This window comes from Gigantopelta aegis, chromosome 8 (assembly GCF_016097555.1).
Source record: "Gigantopelta aegis isolate Gae_Host chromosome 8, Gae_host_genome, whole genome shotgun sequence".
NCBI lineage: Eukaryota > Metazoa > Mollusca > Gastropoda > Neomphalida > Peltospiridae > Gigantopelta > Gigantopelta aegis.
In genome coordinates, this window is record NC_054706.1 from 30,705,647 (window position 1) to 30,724,864 (window position 19,218).

Here is a 19,218-nt window from a genome sequence, read left to right on the forward strand (position 1 = left end):
CAATGCGATGGGTTATGGTGTGGGGTAGTATCACTATGACTGACAGAAATCCCCTCCATATTGTGCAAGGAAGGGTCACTGGGCAGTACTACCGGGACAACATACTGATTTGTCGTCCTGTTTGCTAGGAGTGTGGGTCGACTTTTTTTCAGGACGACAATGCCCATGCTCACCGTGCACGAATCGTCAATGCTCACCTCCAGCAGCACAACATCTATCGAATGCCATGGCCAGCAATGAGCCCAGACCTATCCCCCGTTGAACACGTCTAGGACATGATAGGAAGACGTATGCGTCAACATCAAAGACCACCGACCACGTCAGCGGAACTTGGTCAGGCGCTGCAAGAGGAGTGGAACATAACTCCCTCTGAAAATGTAATCGCCTTAATAAAATTCAGGAGAAAGGCCTGTAAGCTACTACACTTAGCTAATTAGTGAGTATACTGTGAAGTGCGTTCAAATTTAGGCAAATCCACGGTTTGTCAAAACATAGCTTGAATCACTTTGATCATCTATTACTATGGTCACACGTTATGAATTGATTAATTTAGTAAACATCTAATTTCGCATTTATACATGTATATGTAAATCTTTCGTCCCTATAAAATAATTGGTTCTGTTTTGACCTGCTCTCACTGACCACTAACAACTAACAACTAACCCACTGTCCTGGACAAACAGCCCAGATAGCTGAGGCGTGTGCCCAGGACAGCATGTTTGAACCTTAATTGGACATAAGCACGAAAATAATTTAAAATGAAATTGAAATGAAAATTTACCTGCAATGGAAACATATTAGCAATCTCTTTTCTAATGCAACACATGGACTGTTTTTGTTTAACCTTTATGCAGGCATGGCCCAACAATTAACCCACGACACTATTAAAGTCTTAGAAACGCTAATTTTAAAATACTCCCAGAATGCACTTCAGTTGGTCGCCACCTGCTATTTTGAATATTACTAATTATTTATATGTATATCCCCTCCTTCCAAGCATTCACCCGATCTATTAAAGGCATACTGTCACAGATTTAATTTCTTTATTTCTCTAAAAATGGATAATAACTAAAAATTACATTAATTGTTGGAAACCAAATCTAGCTATTGCATCACCGTAACTGAACCATGATGGAATGAAATCCATGTCAACCCTCTCGGCAATTTTAGTTTTTGAATTATGGACCATTGCCATAATTCAGTTATTTTTACAAAATATCATTAATAAATGGGAGTATGGCGGTTATGAAGATGGTTGAATAAAGTACATTTAGGGACAAATCAAATTATTTTTGTTCAGGTAATACTTTGTTAGACCATTAAATAGGTCAGTGGTCTGTGACAATATGCCTTTAATATGTGTCGAACAAACACTATTTCAGGCTTTTATCAGCATAATTAAACTCGTACCTAATTAAGTTTTATGTTTTTTAAGGAGCCGATTGTACTCGAATTGTGTGTTACCACACAAACTGGTCCCAGTATCGCCCTGGTGTTGGGAAGTTTGTACCAGACGACATAGACCCCAGACTGTGCACTCACATTAACTACGCGTTCGCCAAAATAGTCGAAAACCATCTTGAGGCCTTTGAGTGGAACGACGAGTCTACAGACTGGAGTACAGGCATGTGAGTTTTTAAAAACGTTTGTTTTGTTTAACAACACCACTAGAGCACATTGATTTATTAATCATCGGCTATTGGATGTCAAACAGTTGGTAATTTTGACATAATAAATTATAGTCTTAGAGAAGAAACCCGCTGCAATTTTTTTTTTCATTTGAAGCAAGGGATCTTTTATATGCATCCTTCCACAGACAGGACAGCACATACAAGTCGTGGTGCACTGGCTGGAAAGAGAAAAAGCCCAATGGGCCCACCAACAGGGATCGATCCCAAACCGACCGCGCATCAAGCGGGCGCTTTACCACTGGGCTACATCCCGCCCTGGCGTGTGAGTTCATAATATTGATCATCTAGGAGCTTTAAATCTATTTTAATGTTTACTTTGTATTCGTAATAACGAGTAAACAGTGTTATTATCCACATGGTTCAGCATAACCGAGTTAATAATCATACGAAGCACAAGTGTAATAACAAATGTAATGACGTAATTCTGGGAAGCGACTTCATAACATGACGTTGCTTCCCCAGTCCAAGCTTCTTCTAGTTGTGGTTGAAATATTTTGAGATGATCCTTGTTATTCATAAAAAAAACCCAACAATAATAATATGGATAATACAGAAATTATTACACTCGTGTGTATTAAGTTTACGAAACTCGTGTCAGGATTTATGTATTACCTTCGCTCTCGCTCGGGCAACACAAGAATGCTGACACTCGTTTCGTAAAATCTGTACGACACAAAAGCTCGTATAATAATCTCGATTTGTAATATTCCTACTTTTGTTTTCGTTACAAAATACTTCCGCTAAAGGTAGCACTAAACCAAATAATTTCCGGCTGGGTCAAAGTTTGAGGTGCACCGAACTTTTGGTACATGTGGTACAACAATACAACAGAGCATAGCGGTCTTATAGGTAGTACTAAACCAAATAACTTCCGGCTGGGTCAAAGTTCGATGTGCACTTTTGATAGAGAAGTTAACACCAAGTATTTTATAAGAACAGAAATAATATGATCTTCTTCATTTAGATAAAAAGGGAATTTTTACACAAAAAGGATACATTTTGTGGTATTGTTCCCTTCCCCGGTGGCAGGTAAGACAGTATCCAATTGGTTTTTTTAAGAGACTGTCCTGAGTCTGTTGCTATTGTTGGAAGTACTAAACCAAATAACTTCCGGCTGGGTCAAAGTTCGAGGTGCACCCAACTTTTGATAGAGAAGTTAACACCAAAACTCCTGTGATTGGTTATAAATGTGAGTGTGTTGGTTGTAAAAAAAAATAGTTTCATCTGGGCTAAAAAAGTATGCAATTTTATTTCATATAGTACCACTGTGTCAAGTAGCCTTGTGCTTTGAACATGTATGAGGTACCTGTAAAAAACCCAGTACTCCAATTTTGTGCGAAACTAGGGGTGTTGTAAAAACATCTGGTTATATCGAAAATGAGCCATGAAAGGTACCATTTTCTTCAGTTAATACTTTGAGGTAGGGGTTGTAGTACTGATGTTTATGGGTCATAGTTTAGTAGATATATTGCATATAGTGTTTTAAGCACCAGCGTTAATATGGTCGCCTATGGGATTTTATTTGGCATAGTACAACCTAAACGTTCCAAACATTAATTACTGAACACAAGAACGCTTTATACGTGACATCATTTTAAAGGGACATTCCTGAGTTTGCTGCACTGTTAAATGTTTCCGACTAATAAAATATTTCTACGATTAAACTTAAATATATTGTTTTGTTTAGAATATCAGTGTCTGTATATTCAATGTGTTTCTGGTCGTCTTAATATTTGTAAAAAGCCTAAATTGGATTTTGTCTTCAAATAATTTCGTACGTACGAAAAGATCTTTTTTAGGAAATAAAATGAAATTTAACCTAGTACAAATATTAGAACGTTCAGAAACACGTTTAATATACAGCCACTAATATTTTATGCAGAAAAATTTATTTGATATGTAACTACAATCGTCGAAAAGTCTCTGTTAGTCGATAACATCTTAAAAATTGCAACTAACTCAGGAATGTCCCTTTAAATAGAAACTCATACGGACTACGTCCCTATTCAAGAGGCTGCGGGACGTGTCTAATGATAAAGCGTTCGCTTGATGCGCGGTCGATCTGGGATCGATCCCCGTCGGTGGGCCCATTGGACTGTTCCTCGCCCCAGTCAGTGCACCACGACTGGTATATCAAAGGCCGTGGTATGTGTTATTCTGTCTGTGGTATAATGCATATAAAAGATCCCTTGCTGCTAATCGAAAAGAGTAGCCCATGAAGTGGCGACAGCGAGTTTCCTCTCAATATCTGTGTGGTCCTTAACCATATGTCCGACGCCATATAACCGTAAATAAAATGTGTTGAGTGCGTCGTTAAATAAAACATTTCCTTCCTTCTATTCAAGAGAGAGAACTCTTGGTCCTTTTTCCTTTTAACCAAAAGGCAAATGTATTGCAGGATTTTCAATAATTTGTATAAAATTAAATAGTCTTAATTGGAATTGAAAATAATATATCGTCGGCGAAATGACGAAAAGTCGTAACTACGCTTTTGGCGAGAAAACACTTTTTGGAATTTCCAGAGTTAGAATGTTCATATTCTGCTTTTGTCAAAGATCATAACTATCGGCCTATTAGAAAGTGGTTGACTGCCACATGACAAATAGTCGTATTATAACTGATCCAAGAAACAAAATGACAAAACGTCGTATCTACAAAGCGGGAAGTTAGAGTGTGAACATGACAAGCCATCCAAGGGCACCGCGCCATACCCACAGTCCTTCAAAAACATAAACCAGCTCTCTCTAATAAACAAAAAGCTAACCTACTCAGCAAAACCTTCAGCAAAAATAGCAGTAACGAAAACTTTCCTAAAGAATTTCTTGATCAATTAAAAAATAATAATACATTACCCACTAATCAACCAACCGAAACCAAACAACCCAATAATGATAACCTTGAATTTAACCAACCAATAACCCTAATTGAACTTAAAACAACACTCAAAGCTAAAAAAAAAGTACTGCAACCGGACCTGATAAAATTAGTTATACTCTCTTAAAACATATGCCAGACTCAGCACTAGAGGTAGTGTTGTTGCTGTTTAACAAAATCTGGAGAGAAGGGTCCATGCCCGAAGCGTGGAAACATGCTGAATGCTTTAGTCTCCCTAAAGCAGGCACGGATCACTCTCTGCCAGGTAGTTACAGACCGATAACGCTCACTTCACATCTAAGTAAAACCTTAGAAACCATTATAAATAAACGTCTCAATAACTATTTACTAGAAAACAACCGTATAGCAAATACTCAAAGTGGATTTAGATCTAAACACTCCACCACTGATCAAATAGTTAGGCTACAAAATACTATTAACGACGCTCTCAGAAAATCCAACAAAGTTATCGCCATATGTATAGATATTGAAAAAGCCTTCGACATGGTCTGGAGACAAGGACTACTAACTAAACTTAATGATAAAGGGATAAAAGGCAATATGTTCAACTTCATCAATCATTTTATACATAACAGATCTATTGCAGTTAGAGTTAACGGTCAATACTCAGAAAAAAACAGATATACTAAATGGAATACCACAAGGTTCGGTCCTATCACCAGCCTTATTCAACATATTTATAAATGATCTAACCACGGCACTTAATGTCAAAGAAAAACCAAACCAAGCCTCACCACTAAATACAGCACTATTTGCCGATGACTGCGCCATCTGGCGAACAGGCAGAATAACTTCAGCTATCTGTAAAAAATGCAACTCGATATGAACAGACTTAATCAATGGGCACTAACTTGGGGCATTAAATTATCTGAAACTAAAACCGTATTTATGATCTTTAGCAAAAAATATATACCAGAAGACGATCAGTTAACTTCCAATGGCAAACCTATACCTAGAGTCAAATAATTTAAATTTCTAGGAGTCATCTTTGACTCAAAACTAACATTTAGACCTCATATTCTAAACCTAATTAATAGATAAAAAAAACCCCACTAAACCTACTCAGGGCTATATCAGGCACGAGTTGGGGAGCGCAAACTGAGGCAATGCTCATGGTATACAAAGCCTGCATACTCTCCATACTGGATTATGGAGCACAAGCCTACAGCAGCACCACCCCATACTTACTCCATAAATTAGACATAATTCAAAATCAAGCTTTTAGAATAATCGCTAGGGTACCAGCTAATACTAATGGACAAAGTTTAGAAGCATAATTTAATATTATGCCACTGGACCACCGCAGAAAACTTCAACACCTTAAGTATCATCTGAAAGTTCACTCATTTGATCATGAACACCCATTGCAGGAACTTACTCCAGTGGCTAAAAAAGTAGGTGTAATCTTAAAATCTAACTTAAAAGTAGGCAACCCCTTTGCTACAACAGCATATGATATAGAAACCGAAGTAGGAATAGATGGTATACCAGTGGCAATGCACACCCTAAACCAACCAGTGTATTGCCACACACCTTACCTAATTAAAACAGCTACGGATAAAAAACCCTTCCCTCCTTTCAAAAAAATCTTATATGAAGTCTGTGCCAACGAAAAGTACCCGGAGCACACCCACATCTTTACAGATGGCTCCAAAACCCCAGATAATATTGGTTATGCATTAGTAGAAGAAAAAATTACGTGGCACCCTAAACTAATCAAGATTGCTAGGCTGTCAGATAATCTTTCAGTTTATACAGCAGAACTGACAGCCATTGTAGAAGCACTAAAATGGATAAAAACCCACAAATACTCAAAAAGTGTAATCTTCTCCGATAGTCTCATCTCTATCCAATCCATTCAATCTAACAGAACCACTAGCCCAGATATAATCTCAGCCATCTACAGAGAACTAAACGAGCTAAACCAACTAAACTTAGATGTAACAATAGAATGGGTCCCAGCTCATGTAGACATTATGGGTAACGAAATTGCAGATTATGGGGCAAAAAAGGCACTGGCCATCAACATTAAACATAAGCAAACTATTCCACTAGGTATTACTGAACTAATCTCAATAGCTAAAAAACATTACATTAATCTATGGCATGAAAGCTGGGACCAAACAAAAAACTTCTGGCATTATAAAATTAAACCTATTGTTAATTCAGTTAGACCTAAACATAAGTACTCTCTAATCGATAAAACAATAATCAAACTAAGAATAGGAAACTCAATGGCACTTAACAACAGTCTGGCTATTGTAAATAAAAGCTCACCTAACTGTCAATGTGGCACGCCAGAAGATATGAAACACCATCTCCTGGACTGCCCATTGCATAATAATCATAGAATGCAACTACTAAAAATACTTAACAACCCTGCCACCATAATACCTAATAACCTACTACAACCAGATAAAAAAACTAAAAACTAAATCTTTCACGCGCTCTACCAGTTCGTACAATCTACCAAACCTAAGTTATAACAACTGTCACCCGTTTAGCCACTGGGAACGGAATTGCCACCATGCCGCACTCGACCACGATTAGCATTCCAAACCGTTGGGTGAACACCGGGCAGCGAGATATATAAATAAAAATAGGAAAATAAATAAGGAAATATTAACCACTCGGCTAAACAAAATAAACATACTGCCACCACCCACCCTCTGAGGAGATGTTGCCACCCTGTTGCACTCGACCTGATTAGCGCTTCAAATCAGAGGGTGGCTCTGGTGGCAGATTAACCAGTTATAGCACTAAATCTATAATGTTAAAATAAGCACCCACCTTTCAAGGGGAGATTGATATAGGATACTTTAAAAGGTGTATGCTGTAAATTAATCAATTAAAATACACCTCACTAAGTGGTCAACCAGAGGACCATCAGGGTCACTAAAAAATCTTAACCAGAATAAAACCCACTAATTATGCCATCACTTTTTCCAGAAACATCAATTGACCAACGTAACCAACCAACGACCAGAAACTGTACATACAATGTAAATAAAATATTAAATGTTATTATGCACTTATATGTATGTATGGTAGTAGATACAATTCCTTCCACAGCAGACCAAGGTGAGTAATAGTCACTATTGCCATTAAGAAAATCAAGATACAAGTAAGATTAGCTAACCAATTATTTAAGTAACTAGATACTCATAATCTCCTAGGGGGGCCTGGGTGGGACTGGGAGGCATACCTATCAATACTCGTGTGAATGTTGTGAATGAATTGTACCTACTACCAAATTTATTATTATTATATGCAAAGCACTAGGCTTTTTTAAACTACATTCATACTATAAGGGAAATCCCCTTCAAATTAGACAGCTAGAGTAACTATACCCCCCCCCCACCTCCTTGCATTCACTATACAATTCAGGGAGAGGAGGGGGGGGGGATGGGTGGGTGGCTTTGATCAGCCGTTGGAAACATAGAATAAGGACTCAATACAGTAGGAACAACCATAACATAAGATATAGGCAAAAACAAACACAGCATGCACTCTCCACATACCATAGGGTGCATTGACTAATGATAACAATGCACCCGTCCATACATAAAACCAAAATAATGGCCCAGCACGTACTCCAATAAAGAGTCGGACAAAAGAAACCGGCTCTGAGTACACCACTGCACTGCACCCAGAAGGGACTGGACAAAAGAATACCAGCCCCTTCCCCCAAACCCAAAATAAAACTTTCCTTGGCGCTGGCAGGACCTTGGGCAAAACGGACAAACCTACTCCAACTCCACGGCAACAGCAACCAACATCAAGTTTTCCATCACCGCCTCTACCGCGTCCAAACCACACAACTGCTCGAGTCTCCCCTGGGTTGTCATGCCACGATCAGAAGAGATCAGGCCCTTTCTAAGGGCCCTATGGGCAACCTAGGGAGACACCCTACAGCACCAAGACGGTCATAATAAAGAGCCACTTTCGGACTACTGAAAAAGCAAAACCTATTGGCTCTCCTCACTTTTTCAATTAGAACGACCATCAAAATTGCGCCAAATTTCCTCTATGTAAACGCGCACCTCTTCCTCTTTGACTTAATCCTACGGGACTTTTCAAAATTCCATAGCACCAATTATACCCCGCCTGTCACCAACATTGGACTGCTGGTGCTCCCTTGCACTTGTCAGTGCAGGCGTCCCTTCTAACCCTCCCCCAACTCTTTCCTGTCCTGGACAGAGGGAACCGGCCAAGGCCGGTCCCTGTGACCAGGATAGGCGTGTGCTAGAACAGCTTGCTCTGAATGTGCACGTAAATCTCTTTCTCATTCTCGTTCGTGGACATGACGCTCAGCATTGCATTATGTTCACACATTACATGGATTACATGTAAATAAAACCAATCAATTACACATGTATGTGTATTTAATCCATGTATAGATCTTGCCTCATTCCTTCAACCTGTGTTAAATTCTAGATCAAAATGTCGTAACTGACATTTTCAACGACATTTCAGGTGTAAAATGTCGTAAGTACATTTGTAGACCTGGGCCCGTATTTTCGAAGCAATCTTATCCCACGAAATCGTAAAATCATCGTAAGCTATGACGTCACTATGGCGTGTGTTGTAGTGACGTCACACCCTACGATGGTTTTACGATTTCGTAGGGCTAAGATGGCTTCGAAAATATGGGCCCTGACACATAGGGTAAAACGTCCTAATTTCGGACGTAGCCGTAACTATGGTACACCCACTATTAAGTAGTTATCACTATTAACTGTTAATATGTTCGCATAACAACGACTATAACAAAATAACGTATTTTTCGAAAAATATTCAGTTTTTTTGCTCTCCTGTAAAATTTTAAAAAGTGTAGTTACGAGGTTTTGTCATTTCGCCGACGATATATGTGATGTCATAACCCATAATTTGGCTACAATCTCTCTGTATATAACTGCACTTTATGATAAAGTTCTTTTTTTTTTTTTACATTGCCAAGCATACAGCCATTAGACTGCGTAGGGACTGAACCGTAAAAAACTGTCTACCTTAGAAAAAGAGAATATCTCCCGTGAAGTAATTCTACTGGATCCCCGTCGGTGGGCCCATTGGGCTATTTCTCGACTGGTATATCAAAGGTCGTGGTATGTGCTATCCTGTCTGTGGGATGGTGCATATAAAAGATCGCTTGCTACTAATGAAAAAGTGTAGCGGGTTTCCTCTCTATGACTGCGTCAAGATTACCATATGTTTAACATCCAATAGCCGATGGTGATTAAATCAATGTGCTCTAGTGGTGTCGTTAAACACAACAAAACAATTTACTTTGAGGGGAAGGTAGACAGGCAACACACTATTTGATGCAGGAATCAACCTTGTTTTGGTGGGGGGTTTTTGCAACACCATTATGCATTATGGGAGTTGGACACTCAACTCTGCATAATACAGGCCCACAGCAACCGTGGGTGGGGGTGCAGGAGACTGTGCATGCCCTGTTCAAGGACACAAAGAACGTTTTTTTCCTACTATATATAAATAAATATTAAAATATGGATTGTGTCCCACCCCTTATAGGATGTGACCCCCCATTACATATTGTGCCCCCCTCTAGATATCGTTCATACGGGCCTGTAACAGTCAAAACAGTGCTGCTTCCATCACAGTTCTTCTAGCGACTGATCTACCGAACATTTAGGAGAAGCTGAATCAAAAGCATTCAGTCAGATGATTCAAAGATACTAAAAAAGAAAGAATGAATGAACGAATGTTTAACGACACCCCAGCGCAAAAATACACATCGGCTATTGGGTGTCACAAATGGTAAGTAAAAAAGAAAGAAAGAAATGTTTTATTTAACAAAACACTCAACACATTTTATATACGGTTATATGGCGTCAGACATATGGTTAAGGACCACACAGATATTGAGAGAGGAAACCCGCTGTCGCCACTTCATGGGTTACTCTTTTCGATTAGCAGCAAGGGATCTTTTACATGCACCATCCCACAGATAGGATAATACATACCACGGCATTTGATATGCCAGTCGTGGTGCACTGGCTGGAACGAGAAATAGCCCAATGGGCCCACCGACGGGGATCGACCCCAGACCAACTGCGCATCGAGCGAACACTTTACCACTGGGCTACGTCCGGCCCCCGCAAAGATTAAATGCTTATCTATAATATGCACGATGCCCACGTGTCAGTAGAGTAAACTATAGTACTCCCCACAGGGAACGCATTTTGTCATGGAATTTACTACAAGTTATTTATTTCTGAGCCGACTGTTTTCTAAACTGCATACAATTTTGTTGTTTTTTTTTTTGTTGTTATTTCCAAAACACTTTTACTTTTCTTCTTACATCAAACAATTTTACACTATTTTACACACCCAGGTACGAAAAGTTCGTAGACACTAAACAGAAGAACCCGAACGTCAAACTGCTGCTGTCTGTGGGAGGGTGGAACATGGGGTCAGCTTCGTTCTCCGCCATGGTTGCTACTGCATCCGGCAGAAACGAATTTGCCACCACGACTGTCCAATTCCTAAGAGATCGCCACTTTGACGGCCTTGACCTTGCTTGGCTGTACCCAGCAAACCGCGGGAGTCCACCGGAAGACAAAGATCATTATACAGAGCTTGTTCAGGTATTTGAAATCAGCGGTGGTGGACATGGTGATTGTGTCTGGCTAGTGTGTGTGTGTGTGTGTGTGTGTGTGTGTGTGTGTGTGTCTGTGTGTGTGTATGTATGTGTATTTGTGTATGTGTGTTTGTATGTATGTATGTCTGTATGTGTGTATGTATGTATGTATGTATGTATGTGTGTGTGTGTGTGTGTGTGTGTGTGTGTGTGTGTGTGTGTGTGTGTGTATGTATGTGCCCGGGTGTGTTTGTGTGTATTTCTGTGTGCCTGTGTGTGTGTTAATGTGTGTGTGTGCCTTTGTGTGTGTGTGTGCGTGTATTTGTGCGTGTGGGTGCGTAGGTGCGTGTACAGGCGTGCGGGTGTGTGCATGTGAGTCGAAAACGTCTCTGATAGTGAACAATACGCCGTAGTATTTAAGAACTAGGGTCTACCACTTTAACTGGGATGTTGTGCAAACCCAGACCAGTCCAGGCTTTTACTGGTGCAGTGATCATTAGGATCTTTTCAATGAAGAACGCACAGTAAAACTATATAGGGATATTCGAGACACCTACCCTCGGTTCGGCCAGCCGTTTTTCGCTCACGTTTGCAAACTATACTGACACACAATGAAAACGCAAAACAGATATTTTTCAATATTTTGTTGTGATTAATGAAAAATATATTTATTGGACTTAAAATAACAATTTATGAGAGGAAGATGGTGGATGATTACCATTCTGGAGAGAGCAAACTGTAGTCTCGCAGCACGATGTCATGATGTTACCATTGTACGGGGGTCTGCATCTGAGTCCAGCCGTTCTGAGTCGACGGATGACCGTCATCGGATGGATAGGCCTTCCATGACGTCCTATCGTGTTGCTTGCTGTCATAGTCGCAGTTCTTAACCGGTCACGAAGGTGGTGTCGTCGAATCTGCCGATCTTGGCGTGGGGTCGTAACGGGACGTTGACCAGGTCGAGGTAGATCACGGACACTCCCAGTCCGTTTATGACGTTCAGCGAAGTCCCCACTTGAACCATGCCCAACGCTCGCTCTCTTTGTTCTTCTCTGAGTCGTGGCATTCTTAATGTGACGAGGAATATGACACCGTTACGTGACTTTTATGTGTCCACATACTGGCATTTCACGTGCATTGCATGCAGCATGATTGAGCATGTAGTGAACGCATTTCACACCATTTTGTGTGTTTCTGCTATTGTATGTGTAACGAGAACAAAACCAGGATTAAAACCCAGACAAAAGTACCAATCATTGGCTTCCTCTCATAAATGTTATTTTAAGTCCAATAAATATATTTTTCATTAATCACAACAAAATATTGAAAAATATCTGTTTTGCGTTTTCATTGTGTGTCAGTATATTTTTGAATGGATTCCAAAGTGGTTTTTCTTTTTAACATGAAGCGCTTAAACCAGTCTGGTTTTTTCGTTTCTCTGCTCGGTCTGGCTGAACTCAGCACTGATTATCACTTACCATGAATTAATGGCTGATACAAAGATCGTCGGCTCTTTATTTTAATTAATTTCTTTTCAACTTATTTTCGTGCTTATATCCAATTAAGGTTCAAACACGCTGTCCTGGGCACACACCAGAACAGTGGATTAGTTGTTAATTGGTTAGCGATTAGTGAGAGAGAAGAGGGTGTAGTGGCCTTACACCTACCCATTGAGCCCTTAAGAACTCGCTCTGGGTTGGAGCCGGTACCGTGCTGCGAACCCTGTACCTACCAGTCTGTAGTCCGATGGCTTGACCACTGCGCCACCGAGGCCGGTTTTATTTTAAGCATTTTTTTTTCACAGGAATTAAAACGAGTATTCGACGCAGACACTACCGGATCAACCCCATTATTGCTGACTGCGGCAGTGCCTGCCGGGAAGAATACATAGATTCGGGATATAATGTCCCAGAGATACTGAAGGAAGACATTAAACCTTTAACTGCTACTATCCAATAATAAAACATAAACAAACAAACAAACAAACAAACAAACAATCATGCAAACAAACATATCAATCAATCAATCAATCGACCCAATCATTCTTCCATTCCGTTGTTCATTCGTTCATTTCTCTTCAAAGAACAAATCTCTCGCCTTTTCGTACATCGTTCTTTTATTCACTTACTCACTCACTCTATCGCTTACTCTATCGCTCACTCACTCACTCTATCGCTCGCTCGCTCACTCACTCACTCTATCGCTCACTCGCCAGTCAGTCAAATAGTCCACCAAGCAATCTCTCTACTTCAGATGTTTGGATTTCGTTAATCTGATGACCTTTGACCTGCACGGAAGCTGGGAGTCATACACTGGTCACCATAGTCCTCTTTACGCCACGTCTGAAGACTTAAACAACGAGGATGATGAACTCAACACAGTAAGAAAACCCAGTACCAGTCTCCACTAACAGTGTTTTTATGTTCAGTTTGTTAAACAAAAACAAAACAAAACAACAAAATAAAACAAACCAAAAAACTTGATGCAGACAGAAACACAAATATCCATTATTAAGACTATCGTCTGCTCATGAAGTTTGAAATATATTTTCACTAACAGTAGAGCAAGATTAGGCCATAACGTTTTTCAGAATGTGTGTTTTCGGTAACCCGACTCTTATCTACTAGTGAAGACTGGGACAAGGTATAGTAGACACCATTGTTGAATTATAATAATTTGAGTTGATCATGACAACAAAACCGGGCGTTTTCATTAGCTTGTTTTGTTTTGTTAAACAACGCCACTAGAGCACATTGACTTATTAATCATCGGCTACTGGATGTCAAACATTTGGTAAATTTGACATATACATATAGTCTTAGAGAGGAAACCCGCTACTTTTTTCCATTAGGTCAGGTCAGGTCGTAGGGTTGTACGTGCATATTCAGAGCAAGCTGTTGTAGCGCACGCCTGTCATGGGCCGGCTCCTCTGTCCAGGACAGGAAAGGGATTTTCCCATTAGCAACAAGGAATCTGTTATATGCACCATCCCACATACCACGGCCTGTGATATACCAGTCGTGGTGCACCGGCAGGTACAATAAAGAGCCCAAATAGGCCCACCGACGGGGATCGGTCCTAGACCGATTGCGCCTGGACCAAGCGAGCGCTTTACAACTGGTCTACATCCCGCTCCGCTAATTGTTATAGTCTTGATGAAACCATTTTGGAACGCGAATGTTGTCATTTTAGGAATGGGCTGCCAACTGCTGGGAATCAAAGGGAGCTCCCAAAGACAGGATCACCATTGGACTGGGGTCATACGGACGATCGTTCACCCTCAAGTCAACCAATGACACCGGACTACGCGCAGAGACACAGGGGCGGGTCAGGCAAGAGAATACACAGGAGAAGGAGAATTCCTGTCGTACTACGAGGTTTGAAGGGTTTGACACCTGTGGTAGCGATACTCATGACTGAGCAGGATATATAACTTATATATATATATATATATATATATATATATATATATATATATATATATATATATATATATATATATGTATATATATATATATATAGTCCAACCTAACTGTGACGGCCCCTCACGGGACCACTGAAAAATAGCCGTCATAGGCAGGTGGCGGTCATATAGAGGTAGCATAAGATGTAACATTTAAATACTACTACTGCTACTACTACTACTACTACTACTACTACTACTACTACTACTACTACTACTACTACTACTACTACTACTACTAATAATAATAATAATACTATATATATATAAAGTTAAAAAGTTAAAGTTTGTTTTGTTTACCGACGTCACTAGAGCACATTGATTAATTAATCGTCGGCAATTTGACGTCAAACATTTGGTAATTCTGACTCATAGACATCAGAGGAAACCCGATAAATTTTTCCAGTAGCAGCAAGGGATCTTTTATATGCACTTTCCCACAAACTCGGCCTTTGACCAGTTGTGACCGGCCTCGGTGGCATCGTGGTTAGACCATCGGTCTACAGGCTGGTAGGTACTGGGTTCGGATCCCAATAGAGGCATGGGATTTTTAATCCAGATACCGACTCCAAACCCTGAGTGAGTGCTCCGCAAGGATCAATGGGTAGGTGTAAACCACTTGCACCGACCAGTGATCCATAACTGGTTCAACAAAGGCCATGGTTTGTGCTATCCTGCCTGTGACAAGCGCAAATAAAAGATCCCTTGCTGCTAATCGGAAAGAGTAGCCCATGTAGTGGCGACAGCAGGTTTCCTCTCAAAAAATCTGTGTGGTCGTTAACCATATGTCTGACGCCATATAACCGTAAATAAAATGTGTTGAGTGCGTCGTTAAATAAAACATTTCTTTCTTTCTTTCTTTCTTTTTTTAACCAGTTGTGGTGCACTGGTTGAAACGAGAAAAAAACTAAACATCAATGAGTTGAATGGATCCATCGAGGTGGTTCGACCCTGCGACGCAAACACCCCAGGCGAGCACTATACCCACTGAACTAAATCCTGGCTCTCAACAATATACATGTATATACACTGTCAAAAAGTGTTCATACAAACTATTGCATGAGTGGCCGTTATATACCATTAATCTTACAACATACGACAGCCAGTTGGATATGGTTTTAAAACAAGTCTTAAATCACGTGATCACAACGTTCTGAAATTCATCTTTGTATGCAATATTTAGCACGGGTAAGTATAACGATGGCAGTCGGCGGTGCAGACGAAAATATGAGAAGCGATCAGAAATATCAAAAACTGTTAAAGGGGCATTCCTGAGTTTGCTGCATTGTAAGATGTTTCCGACTAATGAAATATTTCTACGATTAAACTTACATATTATTATTATTATTATTATTATTATTATTATTGTTTTGTTTTGTCAACGTGTTTCTGGCCGTCTTAATATTTGTAAGAAGCCCAAACTGGATTTTGTCTTCAATTAATTTCGTTCGTATGAGAAAACGTTTTTTTTATTAAATAAAAAGTAATTTTACCTAGTACAAACATTAGAATGATCAGAAACACGTTTAATATACAGCCACTAATATTTTATGCAGAAAATTTTATTTGATATGTAATTACAATCGATAAAACGTCTTTGTTAGTCGATATTATCTTAAAAATTGCAGAAAACTCAGGAATGCCCCTTTAAAAAAGCCTTCGGTGTTATATTATAGTTACTTTTTAATGAAGACATTTCTTCCTAAACTGTACTCTATTAAGCTTCTTAACAGGTCTAAAGATGTCACTAGAACTGGGTGAAGTGAAAAAATAGCGAAAGACACAAAATAAGGCAACTTTTAAATTAAAAAAGTGATATAAAATAATGATTAAATAGATGGTGATAATGATGATGATGGTAATTAACGACGACGATGATGATGATGATGACGAGGACAATAATCACTTGCAATCACTATTTATAAATATAACCCACCTTTTCACCATGTAAAATCCCATTCGATGGGCCAGAGATACACAGTAAATGATGACGATGACGACGATGATGATGATGATGATGATGATGATAGGACGATAATCATTTGAAAGCATTTAAAATGTAACCCACCCTTTCACCATGTGAAATCCTCTTCGTTGGGCCAGAAGTATACATAGAGAATAATACATGAGTGGCCGTTAGATACCATTTATCTTACAACGAGTTGTTTTAAAATGTATTTATCGAGCGAAAGCGAGTTTTGATACGTTTTTAGACAACGAGTTGTGAGATAAATGGTATTTAACGGACACGAATGTATTATTCTATTTCTTACTTATCAAACGCCAGGTTTTAAGCAAATTTTAACGGGTGTGTAAGAAACAATAAATAGTTTAACATTTTCAAGTCAACCCATATATTATTTACAATTATTATGGGGAAAGTCTTGTTCCAGGTTCTGAATACATTACAACATATATTTGTTTTCTTACAGATCTGTGAAATGGAGAAAAATTACGGCAAAGTCCATCGTATTAACGAAACGGGCAACGTCCCATATAGATCGGGTATGACGATCAGAACAGTCTGAGAGTAAAGGTACTGAGGTTCAAACCCACCCACAGACGTATCTTTGCATGTCCAGCACTTTACATCTATCTCTCTCTTAAGCACATACCTTTGGTGGAGTCATGATATGGGCGTTGGGTGGCCTTAACCACTACTACATGCAATCAAACACCAGTGTGATAACTCGTGTGCAGTCAGGTCAACTTACATTAAAAAATTTTTTTTTATAGCATGTACCTTAGTTTAAAGTAACCAACCCTAGTCAGTAGCCACTGCAACACCTAATGCATTAACTCACTAGTATAGTAAGGTAATAATATTTTTCCAACGTTTGAAATAATATGAAGCATTTTATTCGATAAATGCATCCGAGATTTTCTTTGATCCACTCATTTTATCGGTTGAAAGCAAAGTATTAATAGTTTCGTACGCAATTTCTTCGGGGAAAATAGAATAATATTTAGCTACCTTATTTATTTTCTAGAAAAGAATCTTGAACTTTACTAAAGAAAGAAATATTTTATTTAATGACGCACTCAACACATTTTATTTATGGTTATATGGCGTCAGACATATGGTCAAGGACCACACAGATTTTGAGAGGAAACCCGCTGTCGCCACTACATGGGCTACTCTTTCCGATTAGCAGCAAGGGATCTTTTATTTGCGCTTCCCATAGGCAGGATAGCACAAACCATGGTCTTTGTTGAACCAGTTATGGATAACTGGTCAATGCAAGTGGTTTACACCTACCCACTGAGCCTTGCGGAGCACTCACTTAGGGTTTGGAGTCAGTATCTGGATTACAAATCCCATGCCTCGACTGGGTTCCGAACCCAGTACCTACCAGCCTGTAGACCGATAGCCTAACCACGACGCCACCGAGGCCGGTTGAACTTTACTAAATGTGCCAAAAATCATTTGATTTATTAGAAGTTTGGTTTCATTTATAAGTAGTCTTTTCCTACGAGCTGAAATACAAGCACTTGTGTAACACTTATACACAAGTTACTGCCATAGGACAATATTGTACACTCTTTGTTAGCTTCGAAGATCTTGGAAAAATATATAATAAATAGTAATATAATAATAAATAGTAATATAATAATAACTATTATGATTTTCAAAATCGTACCTTTGCACAATGTCCCCCAAAAGGCCAGAGTATGTCTGCCTCCACATATCCACATATTATTTATTTATTTATTTATTTAAATTTAAATTTAATTTAATTTAATTTAATTTAATTTAATTTAATTTAATTTAATTTTAATTTAATTGATTTAAATTTTAATTGTTTAAAAAATTAGTTTTTAATATTAATTTTAATTTAATTTTTAACGGTTTGTCTTCAGATCTGTGCGTGGCCTCATCAGTAAACATTCCCGCTGTCCTCCACGAATGCAACCATTACGTCGTCTGGCCAGGCGCATGCGTTTGATTCCCTTCCGTTCCTTCGCAGTCTCTAATGAGCATCTCTAAAGAATCTTAAACTGAATAAAATTGCATTCGATATTTATATCTGTATTATTATATTTTATCCTGTTTTGACTTTAGTGCCTTATAGTTGTTAGTTTGTCGTGATCTTATTATAATGATCCTGTCTTGGTGGTATTATTTTCATCCTGTTTAGACCTGTTTTGTTTTTGTTTTTGTTTCAAGTTGATCTTGTATTGATTTTGTTTCCATTTGGTACTGATTTCATTGTTTTAATCCTGTATTGACATTACAGTTATTTGAACCTTGCACACGGAATATATACTGAAACACAATGAAAACGCAAAAACAACTTTTCATTGCAAATAACGACAAACTATTAATGAGTTGATGGATAATGTAATATGACATTAATGACTAGTATTCATGAGATACATTCACATGGAAACACGACCAGTTATCATCAGTAATCGAGTTGCATTCGTAATCGAAAAGTTAACCACCACACACACACACACACCCTCCCCCCCCCCCCCCCCCATATCAAGGTCAGTATCTGGTGTGTCCACCATTGACCCGTGAGCATGCATGGAGACGACGGGGAAAGGATTGGCACAAACAT

The 19,218-nt window shown here is 39.0% G+C and overlaps 1 pseudogene; it reads left to right on the forward strand.

Annotated features, from left to right (window-relative positions):
* Positions 1-275: 275 nt before the first annotated feature.
* LOC121379608 lies at positions 276-18,638 on the forward strand (annotated as a pseudogene).
* The last annotated feature ends 580 nt before the right edge of the window (positions 18,639-19,218 follow it).